Below are 14,341 nucleotides of genomic sequence, written 5' to 3'. Positions count from 1 at the left end.
AGCAACAACAACAAAATATCAGTGGTAAAACACATGCCTAGCACATGTCAACCTCTGGCTCTCATCTTCAGTACCCCAAAACAACAAACAAACAAACAAACAACACCAAACTAACAATGTAAGTCCCTCCACACACCAAAAGCAAAAAGTAAAAGTTGTAGTTTCAAAAGTAAAATACATGAGCAAAAAAGAGTCCATAATTAGGAGTCAGAGAAACTCACATCTTAGAAAAAGTGTATGAAGTTGGTTAGATTATTTAAACTTTTGTTTGCTCAGTTTGCTCACCTGGATAGTCGTTGTGAAAATGAAGACCTTCTGTACAAGTTTCTGTCAAATTGGATGTTGTATGAACATCAGTCCATCATCAAAGTTTCTTATGTTGTTTGACATTCAGTGACAAAAGTTCTGTGATTTTGTGATGCTCTTTAATATTTCTGAAGGTAGCCACTGGGCTTGTGTCTTGGTACTGCTGTTTTCTTTCTTGGAACTGGGTCGTCTATGGCTTGGGAAGAGAATTTTATAGAGTTTATGCAAAGCAGTGTAGCACAGTCTCAAAGTAAGAGAAAAAGAAAAAGAAAATAAACCTTCAAGAGTTTGGAGGCATGGTTCAGTTGGTAGAGCACTAGCCAATGAGTGAAAGTGCCAGCTACCAAGTTCAAGTCCTGGTCTTGGACCTAAAAAAATAAATCACTTTCCTAGGAACGTCTGGCTTGCCAGCGCTGTTCAGCTCACTCTGAAGTCTCCCTCTCTATTTTATATTCGCATTGCTTGTGGGGTTTTAGTGAGATCATGAACCACTTCACAAATCTAGATTCTGTGTTTGAAAATTTAGGGTCTGAGGAGTTCTCCTATTCACTGTTATTGAGACAAGTCACTGAAATTTTTGAGTTCAGTTTTCACATCTGACCAGTGTGGGGAAAATACCTTCTTCTTTGCTTTGTTCTAAGAATGGAAAGTGATTTGTTCATGGTCACACTGGATCATAGGATATGGTAGGTCAGTAGCCCTCTTGCCTCCCTTCCTCAAAGATGCAGACAGATGATACCACTGTCCATTTCAGAGTCCTCCTCTGTGGCTATATTTCCTATTTCTACTATGCACTTGCTCAATTTGCCCAGATTCGTCTAAATTTCTTTTTGGGGATCTTCTTACCCTGCCACGACAAAGGGGTAGGAGGTGAACGATGAACCCATAAGTGGAGCTGTGATTCAAGTGGTAGAGCATTATCCTTGAGCAAAAAAGCTCAAGGACAGATCCCAGGCTCTGAGTTCAAGCCCCACTGCTAGTACACACACACACACACACACACACACACACACACACACACACACACACACACACACAGGGAAGGAGGGAAGGAAGGAAGGAAAGAAGGAAGGAAGAAGCGTAAGTAAAATCAAAGAAACATGCTGTTTTCTCCTTCTGCCAAGTGTTCACAGGACTGCCTTTGCTTCTTCATTGAAGCTAAGAGCCAGCCTGGTAGCCTAGAATTGTGCTCCACTTCTGGAAGCTGCTATGCCTGCACATGAACCTTACAAATCAGTCCCAATACTGTACCTAATAGGCTTTGGGGTTCTAGCCAGCTTACAGGCTGGACTGCCAGATGAACCTTGCTCCCACAGCACCCAGGCCTCACTGGAGTAGGACCTAGGAGGCCTTGGGAGGCCTCTGTGCTCTGTCACCAGAAGGGACCCTAAAAGGTGGGCCCCACAAGGGGAGGCTTTGGCGGGCCTGATTGCATGACAAACACCACACATATTGAAACACTCTGGCAGTTTCCCGGTGCTCCCAGTCAGAGACCTGACCCTTGTGACCTCAAACATCTTATTAAAGCCCCTAGAGCCCCAGTCTCCAGCAAAGGAGAGAAGCAGCAACCCCTGGACTCATTCTCTCCACTAATTCATTCAAGTAAGCCGGGTCCCCGGAGTGGGGCCTGGGTCTTTGATGTTAAAGGCCCCTAATTGGAAGGAAGTGAAGTGTTAGCCTGTCAGCCTTTTAGTCTCTCCTCAAATACTTTAAGAGTTATCCATACAGAATAGTTCTCACACTGGAGCTGAGCAAGCTCTGAGTGGACTGCTTTTTGTTAAAATGTTTAAACTTTGCATCTGTCTAACAGAAAGTTCCAGGCAGATGCCCTAGTTCCCGTGGGGGGGAGGAGGTTGCTCCCTTCCCTCCTCCACCCACTTCCCTCAGGTCTTTGGGGGTGTGTGTGAGGGAGGGGGATTCATCTCTGAGCCCATAGCTCACCCATGGGGAGAAGAAGGTGGTGGCAGGAGCTAATTACCGGCCCCAGACACAGGCTTGCAAGCTCCTGGTTGGGGCCTACCCCCCTGGAGCCCTTTTGATCTCCTTGTTTGGGATTGTGTCATTTCCCAGGAATGTTGCCCCCTCCCTCAATGTAACCCTTTAGACTTGCCCCTTCATTTTATAGACTATGCCCTTGAAACCCAGAAAGGGAAAGTGGTTCGCCCTTGTCCTTCAGGGAATGGGGTGTAAGAGGCTTTTAATTTCCAGGACAGGGGGAATCCTGCATCTATCTGCTTGACTCTCTTCAGGTAAAGAAGGCCCTGATGTGAGCAGCTGTGATTTGAGAAATGGAATTTGCAGAGAAAGCCCTGGACTTGTGGATAGCAGGTTCCATGAAGGCATGCCAGTGGGTGATGCATTGGCACCTGAAGGACAGAAGAGGTTTCTATGCTGGTGGGGTGACCCCTAATGGGAGAGAGACATAAAGACAGAGGGAAATCGACGTGAGTGGAAGTCAGAGATGAGCTTGGAGGGAGGACAGAGGGTTCAGGGGGGCTGTCCTCAGACACAGAGCCTGTGTGGATGGCTAGGCACTAATGACATCACAGCAAAGTGCAAGGACTTGGGGCTAAAAGAAAAGATGGCTCCATCATTCCAGATACAGAGTGAGTCTGGGATTGGTGAGCATCACCAAACATCTGCGAGGCATTGACCACGAGGGCCTCCCAGGATCCATTCCCAGAGCAGCCTATTGCACCCCAGAAGCTTTGTTCCGGAAGGGATGCAGATACACCAGAAGGGGCTGCCTGGCCAAGGATGGGCTCATTGCGGCTGCCCTTGGCTTTGATGGACAATAAATTTCCTAGCTGGCCTCATGTGGTTGGTGCAGAGAGCAGCCAAATGACTCCGTTCAGGGGTCTTATGAAGCTCTCTACAACGGCCATTGTGATTCACTTCTTCCTTTCCCAACCACTCGATTACATCTCTGCTCTTTAAACTAGAATGGTGTACCTCACCTACCATGATTTTATATCACCAGCATCTGAAGACAGAAAATGGAGATGCTGTGGTTTTCTTTTTAAGCATATAAATTAGACGTGGGAATGTAGGATTGTGCTCCCCATCTGGGTCAGGTCTATCTCAGTCTAGCTGAACCATTGTTTCCATTTCAGACACACTTCCTGCTCCGTGTCACCAGGCTGGGTCTACATCCTAGCTCTGGGACTTTTGTAGTAAGTCATGTGTCTGACCCCATTCTCGGGCTGGGCAGGTGATGGACTGGTAGAGAGAGAAGGTGGTTGGAAAACTCAGAGTTTAAGAGCTGACCTGGGTTCTCTTTAAGATCTTGCTAGGCTAAGTGCTTGGTAACAAGCCAAAGAAGGACCAGAGTCCACCAGGAGAGAAACTGAGACAAGCAGCAGTAGTCTGACTAGGGAGCATGCACTGGACCAGCCCAAGAGACTCTTCTATCTATCATATACCCTCCCACCTTTTTATGCCATCGCCAGGAAGCGATTTCCAGGACAAGCTTCTGTTAGAGGAGCTTGCTGGGAAGAGACAGGTTGGAGAAACGTCTGACCTAGGGGTCCTGAAAGCTGGTGGGGAGCCAGGCTCTGGGCTTGTGTCCTTACATTCCACACATGTATTTCTAAGTCTCCTAAACCCCTTGAGTATTTCTAAAACGAAGCTATTAGAACAGATTAGCCTTAAGATCTGTTCCAGAGTGAATGTCTCATGATATTATGATATGAGCACCAGCACACATGGAATAGTTTAATTATCATTACTAAATATAATAGTCCCCAGGTTGCCAAGGATTTGAATAAAAACAGAGAGACAAAGCCCTTTTGCTTAAGCCTGTTTTTGTAAAGTTCCATGTGGGTTTCCGATTGTGCAGCCTCCTCTGCCGATTTGGTGTAACTGTAACTCAACTCCATGTTAGATCCTGGTGATAATCCTGACGAGTTGGCATGCTCACCTTTCTCAGAGGAGAAAACTGAGGCTGAAAGGGGAGGAAGATCATCCTCAGATCTCACAGTCAGAGAAGGCTAGTGCTGGAATCTAGAGTCCTGAGCACTAGACTTTGCTGTCTGTCTTGGGGAGGGACCCAACTCAAGCTTGTGGTCATGTAAGGGGTGAGCTACTGCTTCATCCATCAGACCAAATTCTTCATTTATCATTTGGTGGTTTGCATGCCATAACAAAAGCAATGAACTATTCATGTATCCAATACGGTGGCTGTGGGGAAGTTCAGTTCTTTTTCTAGAAGTTCTGATATCTTGGAAATGTTTAATTTAATTAGGTCAATTGTTAGTAGGTTTCCAAGACTTTAATCAACTGAAGTTTCAATGTTAACACAAAACTAAACAAACTTTTAAAAAGAAAAGAAAAGAAAAGAGCCATTTCTAATCAACTTGACTCCCACTTTAGGTATATTAGCTAGAATCTTCCTTGGCCCTTCTCTAATTGTCTAATTAATGCAATATTAAACTGACACTGAGCAAATGGGAGCTGAATTGTGTGCTAACAGTTTGGGCAAGCTGAGAAGAAGTGTAATTTCTGCATGTAAGCCAGATGGGAGGAGGGAACAGGAAGAGCTGTGTGCATGCTAATTTGCAGTTTGACTGGCTTTCTTTGTAAAAATAAACACTTTTGCAGAAATCTAAGGAAAGCAAATGTCATCCGTTTCATATCACACAATGCCTACTCCTAGATATTTAAAATGTGCTCATTTCCAACTGCGTTTTACAAGAATCAGATCGAATGAAAGCAGAGAAGTTCGCCTCTTTATACTCTCGCTACCATATTGGCTGTTATGTGCAAAGAGATTGAAGCTGATCTAAGCTGTGCATCCAGGATTGGGTTCAGAGGAAACACTCCAGGTTCTTTGTTCTGGGAATGGCCAAGGGCCCAGGGGACTGAGCAGCACTGCAGGTTACTGTAACAGAGAAATAAGATCGGGAGGTCAAGGAAAGGCACATTTCTGGCCATCTCCCCCATCAGACCTTGAACACCTACTCTGAGGGAGAGAGAATTTTTTTTTTCCAGTCATGGGGCTTGAACTCTGGGCTTGGGTGCTGTCCCTGAGCTATTCAGCTCGAGGCTGTCACTCTGCCACTTGAGCTACAGTGCTGCTTCTGGTTTCCTGGTGGTTGATTGGAAATAAGAGTCTCACAGACTTTTGTGCCCTGGCTAGCTTTGAACAACTATCCCCAGATCTCAGCCTCTGGAAGTAGTTAGGATTACAGGCATGAGACACCGGTGCCCGGTGAGAGAAGATTTTGTACATTCTCTTTCTAATATCCATTCCAGAGAAGATTTTCTACATCTTATCTCTAATATCCATTAGAGGCATTGGTGGGATTAAGAAGAGCTGGACACCAGTGGGTCACACCCTTAATCCTGGTTACTCAATAGTCTGAGATTTTAGGATTATAACTCAAAACACATGAGTAGAAAAGTTTGCGAGTCCCTTATCTCCAGTGAACTACCAGAAAGCCCAGAAGTGTGGCTGTGGCTCAAGTAGTAGGGCACCAGATGTCTTGAGCAGAAAAATCTAAGGGACAGAGGCCAGGCTCTGAGTTCAATGCTCTAGTATAGGCATTCATGTACACATACACAGAGAAATAGAAAAAATAAAGAGTTATATAGGTCAGAAACATTGACCACTACAGTTCTATAAGCTTCTCTCCCATCTCTAACAGAGGTAGATATGGAGATAAATGTACCACCTAATCTGTCAAAGAAGGTCTGGCTGCCTCAACAATTAGCAGTGAGGTCAGTGGATCACCTCTAGCTATTTCAGAGACTGCTGTAGCTGCAGAGATCTGCAATGTGAAATGCCAAAGCCTTCTGGGGCACCATATATTTACCAGGTACTTGTGCAAGGCAGGTAGGCATGGAGACCCAGATATTTCATCCCAGTATGTGACACCCTGGAGAACAATTCCTGGGAAATTATCTGCTAAATAGTTGGCTTTCATGCAGTATAGTTCACCTTCTCCTCTGCCCACTCTGTGCCCTTTTCCCCTTGACAGCATTAATGTCCAATAAACATCTTATTTGGAAACATCTCAGTATCTGCTACTCTCTTGTTTTCCTCCCCTCTACCTCCCTTTCTTTTTCCTTCCCCTTCCTTTTTCTTTCCCCTTTTTTCTGTCTTCTCTTTTCATTTTTTTATGATGGTAATGGAGCCTGAACATTATTATTCTCTAGCTTTTTTCACTCAAGGCTAGTGCTCTACCACTTGGGCCACAGCTCTACTTCTGTCTTTTTGGTGGTTAATTGGAGATAAGTGTTTTATGGACTTTTCTGCTGGTTTCAAATTTTCTTTTTTTTTTTTCCTGCTAGACTTTTCTGGGCTGGTTTTGAGCCACTGGTGCCTAGTTGATAACTGTATTTCTTGTAACTGTATTTGTTTGTATTTTTGTCTATAGCAATAAAATCTTGTAAAATAAAGCGATTCTTGTCGAAATGTTCATGAGTACTAGCAAGAATCAAGACTATTTTGTCCTATTTGTATTCAGGAGCATGGAGTGGGCTAGGAGCTCTAACAGTAGCTCTGTCTCAGCTATGATCGCCAACGAGGCCCTGTCATGGGTGGATGAGCTGTGGCAGCACAGAGCTAGGCCCATGCTGACTTCAGAGTCAGGCATTAATGCCTATCACTCAGGAGTTAAACAGATTTCTCTGAGTAGAAGCCTTTGGGGAACTAATCAAATTAATCTAGAAAGTCCAGATAATTGCTTCCAAAGGCCCAAAGGCAATTCCCTGCTGAAGAAAAGCCATCAATTTACGTTTTTAATAACAAACAAACAAATATTAGGTCCTGTTGGTTTTTTTATTGTTTTTTTTTGTTGTTATTTTTAGGGCAGAGATAGACTCCACAGCCAACTTCCTTCATAGGATTGACACAAACTGTTCTAGACTGTAAGCACAGGCTCTAATAGCATGTGTTTCAGGCAAATGGGCATAGGTCTGAGCTAAGAGAACAATCAAAGCCATAGCAAGTGGTACAAGGAGAAAAGCTCCCCAAGTGACCTGGCCTATCCATACAAGATTTACCTGGTGCCTCTTCAAGGATAAGCAATACAGACATCCACAAGAAACCCAGTCTATCGCACGCCCAGACATTTCACCAGGGCAAGCTCAGGCCTTCTCCAGAACAGGAGGAAATGCTGTAGCTCAATATTTACATGAAGCTAATTGTTATTTTGACTTTATTTGTGGCTTAGAGAGATGGTTCCTAATTAAAACTGAAAACCAAAGTGTCTCAGCCACCACTGCCAGGGCAGAGCTTCAGACCCAGGGGCAGAGGAAGTATGTTAACCCAGAAACTGGCAAAATAGGAATTATTAGAAAACATACTGACATCTGGTGATTAGAGAAGAGAGGACTCTAAATTGAAACCAGGAGACAAAACCACTGTGGACTTTTTCTTTCTTTCTTTCTTTTTTTTTTTTTCAAACCACAGGGAAGGATGCAATTTCAGTTGAACTGAAACAAGCAGGACTTAAGAATGGAGAAAGATGAAAGATAACTCACTTAAGGACCTTCCACTGGTCCTGATTGGATACTTGATGGTCCATTAGAGTTCTTGGAAAGTATAAAAGGAGAAAGATATTGTTGCCAATTATCATAGGGTCATCAGGAAAACACCTTCTGGCCTGCCTTCCTGGTGGCCATTTGGCAAATATACGTCAGTTTTCCCAAGGCCTCTCCTTTGAATCAGTGTCAGAAGGATGGGAGACTTGGACAACATTCCTGAGCTAAAGATGAGGCAAGGGCAATTGAAATGGAAAGGCACCTGGTAGAGCCTACTCCTCCCAGTGGCATCATGTGGGAAACCACTTTGTACCTTCTAACCCAGACTTCCTTTTTCTTTGGCAATACTTGGGTTTGAAATCAGGGGCCTGAATCATTTTGAATCCCCACCAAGAAGTCATAAAAGTTTCAATTTGTTCACATTGGTGCCATTTTGGAAGCCTTTGTGAAGAAAAAGTACTTATTTCTGGCAACTCCTGAAGGGGCAGTGTTTTTCTTAAGGCTGTTGTTCAAGCAATGAGCTCAGGATCTCATATGGATGAAGTGTTGAGTAAATATTTGGGGAATAGTAAATGTTTTGGAGACTGTATGGCTGGAAATAACCATTAAATGGCTTTTCCACGGAGTCCCTAAACTCCCCCACAATGGGCTTCCCCACTCATTGTATTCCCATTGCAATTTGATTTTCTTTTAAACTACATATCATATTCTATTCAGTTATTAAAGTGATGGGGATTATGTCTTATTTCTCCCTGAGGCAGTGAGTTTCTTATGAAGAGAATTTAAGTTAGCTCTTCTTTTTTTTTTAATGTTCGTATCTTTTTCTAACTCTTTACTCTCCAAAATAGCTTTTTGAGCTCTTGCAGCTCATCTAACAATTATACCCTTGTGTATGGATTTTATTTTTCCTCTGGAAGTTTTAGAATTTTCCCCTTGACACTGCTTATTTTCATTATGATATCTCTAAAGACTGTGCACATTTACATCTTCCCTCTTTTGAATCTAACATCTTTAATCTGCTTGTTGATTCTGGGATATTTGTCTCCTCTATATACTTAATTTTTAAAAAATTAATAGTTTTAGTGCTCACTGGGCAGAGCACACATCCCCAGGTGTGATCAGAAAAATGTTGATGAACTGTCCTGCATGGTACCTGTGCTGCAGACAGTTCTAATCCAGATAACTGAGGCCCCCTTTTCCCCTTATCTTGATATCATCTATCACTATGTGAGTAAATCTACTTTTCAATGGTTGCACTGGAAGTTTTTTTTTTGTATTCATTTCTACTTTTTTAGGTTTTCTCTTTCAGTTTACAGACATTTTTCTAGCTGTCGGTTCTTGCTGTCTATGTTCCATTTCCCCCTAGTTGACCTGTGCAGTAAATGTGCACACAAAGAAGACACTGACAATCTCTGTGTAGGGCATGGAAGTATGTCTAATGAACTATATTATGGATTCAGTGAGTCGTTGCTTGCTCAGAGAACCCATTGCTTTTACTTAGTATAATACATAAAGAATTCAACTTGTACGTATCAGCAAAAAATGAATTTAGCAAATCAATTTATATACAGACTTTATCATCAATGTAGATATTTGAGAAACTTGAAATACTGACACAGTCTTGAAGTAGGAGTCAGAACACTGAAAAGAGCTGGGAACAGGGATGGTATTGCTATTACTTTGTTTCATATAGGCCTGATGCAAAGCTGCTTCTATAACTCTACAAGATCAATTTGACTTTCAGTTCTTGCTTCCCCACTATCTCCTTATCTGAGTTTGTAAAAGGATTTGTCTTACAGGATGTCTGTTTTCCTATTCATATAGGAGTTCATATGGAAAAGAATCTCTATAGTCATTTTCAGTTCTGAAAACTAAAGTTTCTTACTTGAAAAGAAGTTGAGTCTCTTACACTTCTACAAAACTAGGGTTTTGAAGAAGGTTTTTCTTTTTGGAGATAAATGTAACCCCATTTTTAAAGCCAGAGTAGTTATCAACTCCCTTTCAGCTTCATGACTTTATATATTCTATTTCATGGTTTCAATGGTACCAAATAAGATCTTTTTATTTTATTAAATGTATACGTATATATTTGCACAAGCAAAGTTATAACATGTAATTAGGCAATTTGACATCAGAGTTTCTGCTCTTCCCCCTTCAAATATAGTCCTGCTTCAATCACTGAATAATTGAGTCCTAATAATCAAAAAGTGCAAGAACCCACTGGATTAGCTGGTGCCTAGATTCTAACCTTGATGGTTCTACATATCTTACCAGCATTGGCCACTTAAAAAAGCTAGGGACATACATAAATATTTTAGTGTGTTGTCATGATTTTACAGGCCTCTCCTTTCATAGCCAAAATCTTAAATAATGACTCCATTCATTTATCTTTGCTCTAAAATAAAATACTATATTGAGCATGGCAAGTCTTCCATTTAGATTGAGTTTTTATAATTCAGAATTACAGTTATTTTTTTCTACAATATTACTTTGTGGAAAAGTATTGTGTAGTAAACTTTTTGTATTGCTTTAGGTCCAATTTCCTCCTTTTTTTTTGTCAGTCATGGAGCTTGACCTCTGGGCCTGGGCACTGACCTTGAGCTCTTCTTAAGGCTAGCACTCTACCCATTAAGCAACAGCATCACTTCTGATTTTCTGGTGACTAACTGGAAATAGGTATCTCATGGAATTTTGTGCCCAGGCTAGCTTTGAACCAGATCCTCAGAGCTCAGCCTCCTGAGTAGCTAGGATTACAGGCATGAACCACCTGAGTTATGGTTATCATTTACTGTAAGCCAGATGACTCAATTCTATATGAAGTATTTGAGTTATCAGTTTTAAGACTGTTTATGTAATACAGCCTGTTAAAAAAACAATTTTAAAATGGTCCTTCTTGATTTTATGAATCATTTAATGTGTGTATTTCAGTAAGGCAAATATTTTTAAAAAATGAAGTATTTTAGCGGCAGATATCAACACTGGCATAGACCTTGAAGAGGAATGGATATTGATGGAAGGAAAGAAAGGTATTTTGAAGAAGAAAAAGTATCAGAACACCTAACTGAAAAAAATCCTAAGACACTTTTCTAAGTTCTAATTCAAATTGTGTCAGTATGGTTTGAAAATGATCAAAGACCTTGGGTGAATGGTCCATACTTTCCAAGAAGGAGAAACTGAGCCTTCAGGAAACATTCACCAGGAAGGACCAGATAATGATAGGGCATGTGTCACTGTATAAATGGCTCCAGCATATTTCTTTCTCCTTTTCTCATCTCCTATCTATCTGTAAATACTGGGTTGTCTTCAGTCCTTCTCAAAGTAAACATATCTGCTAGTTTGCCCATGCAATTCTTCCTGTGTATTACAGCATGTCAAACATCTTGAGGTCCCTACGGCAAAAAAGCTTGTAGCCTCAGTACAGTTATTGGACAACTAAAAATGTCCCCCATGGGGCTGCACTTCCTGTAGTTGATTACCACTGGTACCTGATGATCCCTAGAGTCTGTTTTATCTCTGAAAAGTGCTATCTTTTTCTACATGTAGTTATGGTCACCAGATGAAAGAATACACTGGAGGAAGTGAACCCATTATGCTTTAAAAGTCTTGTAAAATTTCATTCATTTTCTTATGACTCAAGTCCACCATGATCATTACCTTCTGGAAGATTCTTTTGATCTGCAAGTTAAACATAGGCAATTCTTTCCCAGGACTGCCTCACACCTGACTTTATCTTGATTATAGTAGCTGCCAGGTTGTTGTCACTGCCTGAATATATTCATCTCCCTAAATCTTAGGCTATGATCCTAGTGAGAAGACATACTATAAGCCGGGTGCTGGTGGCTCATGCCTATAACTCAGGTCACTCAGGAGGCTGAGGTCCAAGGATCACAGTTCAAAGCCAGCTTGGGCACTAAAGTCAGGGAGAGTCTTATCTCCAAGTAACCACCAGAAAATCAGAAGTGGTGCAACGGCTAAAGTGGTAGAGTACTAGCCTTGGGCTGAAAAGTTCAGGGACAGCTCCCAGGCCCAGAGTTCAAGCCCCACAACTGACAAAACAAAAAAGACACTACCTTACATTGTCCCCATCTCCAGTAAAGAACAGTTCTGGCATCAAATAAGCATTCTGGAAAATGTTGGCAATTGGATAAATGAATGAAAGACTATTGAAGTTATGTCTTTTGCCTTTTCCACTCTAATATTTGCGTTCTAAAGGAGTTTTCATTGTTTTTTTAGCAAAGACCCAAAATGAAATGTTAAAGGATTTACATAAGATTGGTAATGATAATACCACAAAAAGAACATGTATGTTCAATCCATATTTGTCTTGCACATTATAAATATGTTTATTTTTTGTGATGGGGTGGGGGGAGGTAACAGGGCCCTTGGCATAATTTATGAAAGCAGCTGTGACAACCTCCAATCAGTTTACTTCATTTCAAAACTATTTCCAATCACAAGGAAAGATTTCTTTAAAAACACTTATACATTTCATCTGTGGAAGTCTGTGGTTTCATCTGCAGTATGCTCCCAAATCTATGCTGGCTTTGAAAGGACAAAACATTGTATTAGTGGGTTTTTCTACTAATTATTTTTTGAAGCATTATTTTCCCTACACAAAAGAGCTTTTTTTTCTCAGTATAATGAAAATTGAAATCCTATGTGTATTCAATAGTAAATAGACAAATTTTATTTTTTATTTCCAGTTGAAGAGTTACATTTCACATAAAAGTTTACAAATAACTGTTTTTATTTTGATTTTTTTCAGTATAAAAAAAGTTGCCTTGATGGCATATTATGATGTAATGCTAATTGCTTGTAGGGTAGGTAAATATGTCAGTATTGAAACCTAATCTCTAGCTGCCGTCTTGTAGATATGAACGAATGTTCACCAAGCATGTATTTTGTATTTTGTTGCATTGTACACTGCAACTAATAAGCCAAGAAATCGACATATATTAGGTGAGTGTACTGTTTCTAAAAACCACAAACTAAGAATGATAAATTATCAATATAGTTTAGTATTTGCTAATTTTACTACACTCTTTTGTTATGTATATGTAGGGAAGTCATAGGGATTATAAATTCAATTTGAGTAAAGTTTAAAACCATATATTTTATGATAAAGGGTCTTTAACTTAAGATTGCCAAAGCACTGATATAATATATTTGCTGTAAAGAGTTTTATTTTTCTGATATTAAAAGTTACTTAATAAAGACTTGTTTCCATTAAAAAAAAAGAACATCACACAACCTGGGCACTGGAGGCTCTCATCTGTCATTAATCTGTCGGTCTGTCTCTAATGCTTCTATAAATGTCTTGGTACATGCCTTCTGTATATATGTCTAAAACTTGTGCCTTAGCACAAGAAAATTCTGAACAAGCTAAACTATTATCCTTTTGAGGCTGAAGGAGGCTGTTGGATAGGATTTTACTACTTTATCCTGCTTCCAATCCTGGTTTTTGCATTTTTGAAAGATTTTTGATTTTTCCCTGAGTATACACTTGAGCTGTGATTTGCCTACTTTCATTTCTTGTAGCTTCTGGAGTCACAGACATCTTCCACCTCATCTAGCTTCTCTCTGTAGAGATAGTCTTATGTTTTGTGTGTGTGTGTGTGTGTGTGTGTGTGTGTGTGTGTGTGTATGTATGTGTGTGTATGTGTGTGTGCGCGCGTGTGTGTGTGTTGTCCTGGCTGTCCTCAAATTGTGATTCTTCTCATCTTAGCCTCACAAATAGGAATACAGGAATGAGCCACTGGTACCTGGCTCAAACTAAACTTAAGATAGCCCTAAACTATTTTCTATCAGCATTTATGAGAGAAAACTTGTTATTTCATGCTCTCTCTATCATTTCTTTTATTGTATGACTTCAAAGCCTTGTCAGATAGGCAGAAAGTGATTTATCAGTATGCTTTATTCCCTCTGATTAAAAATGATTGGAATGTAACATCATCTTTTTTCCTGATCATATACTTTTCGCTGCTCATATCTGCTTAGTTTTTGAAATATTGACTTATATTTTCTCCTGTTGATATTTAGAGATTCTTTTTATATATTTCTTCTTTTTCTGCTATGTCATTAAATTGGTTAAATTGGTTGGTTTTGCAGAATCTTTTTATAAGGAGGATTTTTAGGAGCAGAATTTTCTTTTTATTTTAATGCTGTCAGACTCATTCATCTTACTTTATCTTGTTTGAAACATTCTTAATTATGCTAAAATCATATATGTTTATACTTATATTTTCTTCCAAAATTAAATATATACATATATATACACACATTTATTGTTGTTGTTGTTGATGTGTGAGACCAAAGGATGGATATGAATTGTATGGAGTGAGGTCACAAGCCAATTTCCCCTCCTTTGCACTCTTCTCTTTTGTGTCTCTTTTCCCATAGGGGAAAATGTGTCAGATGACTTGAGCCTGTTACTCTCTTCTCCAACTTGCACACAACAAGGTGATTCAGCATGATTGACTGATGGAAATTGGTTCTGAAATGGGCATTTGCAATAATGAGTCATCTATCAATCATTGATTGAGTAGTTTAC

At 40.4% G+C, this 14,341-nt stretch overlaps 1 long non-coding RNA gene across 1 annotated transcript in view; it reads right to left on the bottom strand.

Annotated features, from left to right (window-relative positions):
* Positions 1–420: 420 nt before the first annotated feature.
* The window catches only part of LOC150061075 (uncharacterized), a 61,403-nt gene continuing 47,482 nt past the window's right edge, over positions 421–14,341 (bottom strand). Inside the window, exon 3 of the long non-coding RNA XR_016536189.1 lies at positions 421–502. This is a non-coding gene — a long non-coding RNA (uncharacterized LOC150061075). The remainder of the gene's footprint in view (positions 503–14,341) is intronic.

The sequence above is a fragment of the Megascapheus bottae genome, chromosome 7, assembly GCF_031878675.1.
Source record: "Megascapheus bottae isolate mThoBot1 chromosome 7, mThoBot2.hap1, whole genome shotgun sequence".
NCBI lineage: Eukaryota > Metazoa > Chordata > Mammalia > Rodentia > Geomyidae > Megascapheus > Megascapheus bottae.
This window is presented reverse-complemented; position numbering and strand designations above follow the sequence as displayed.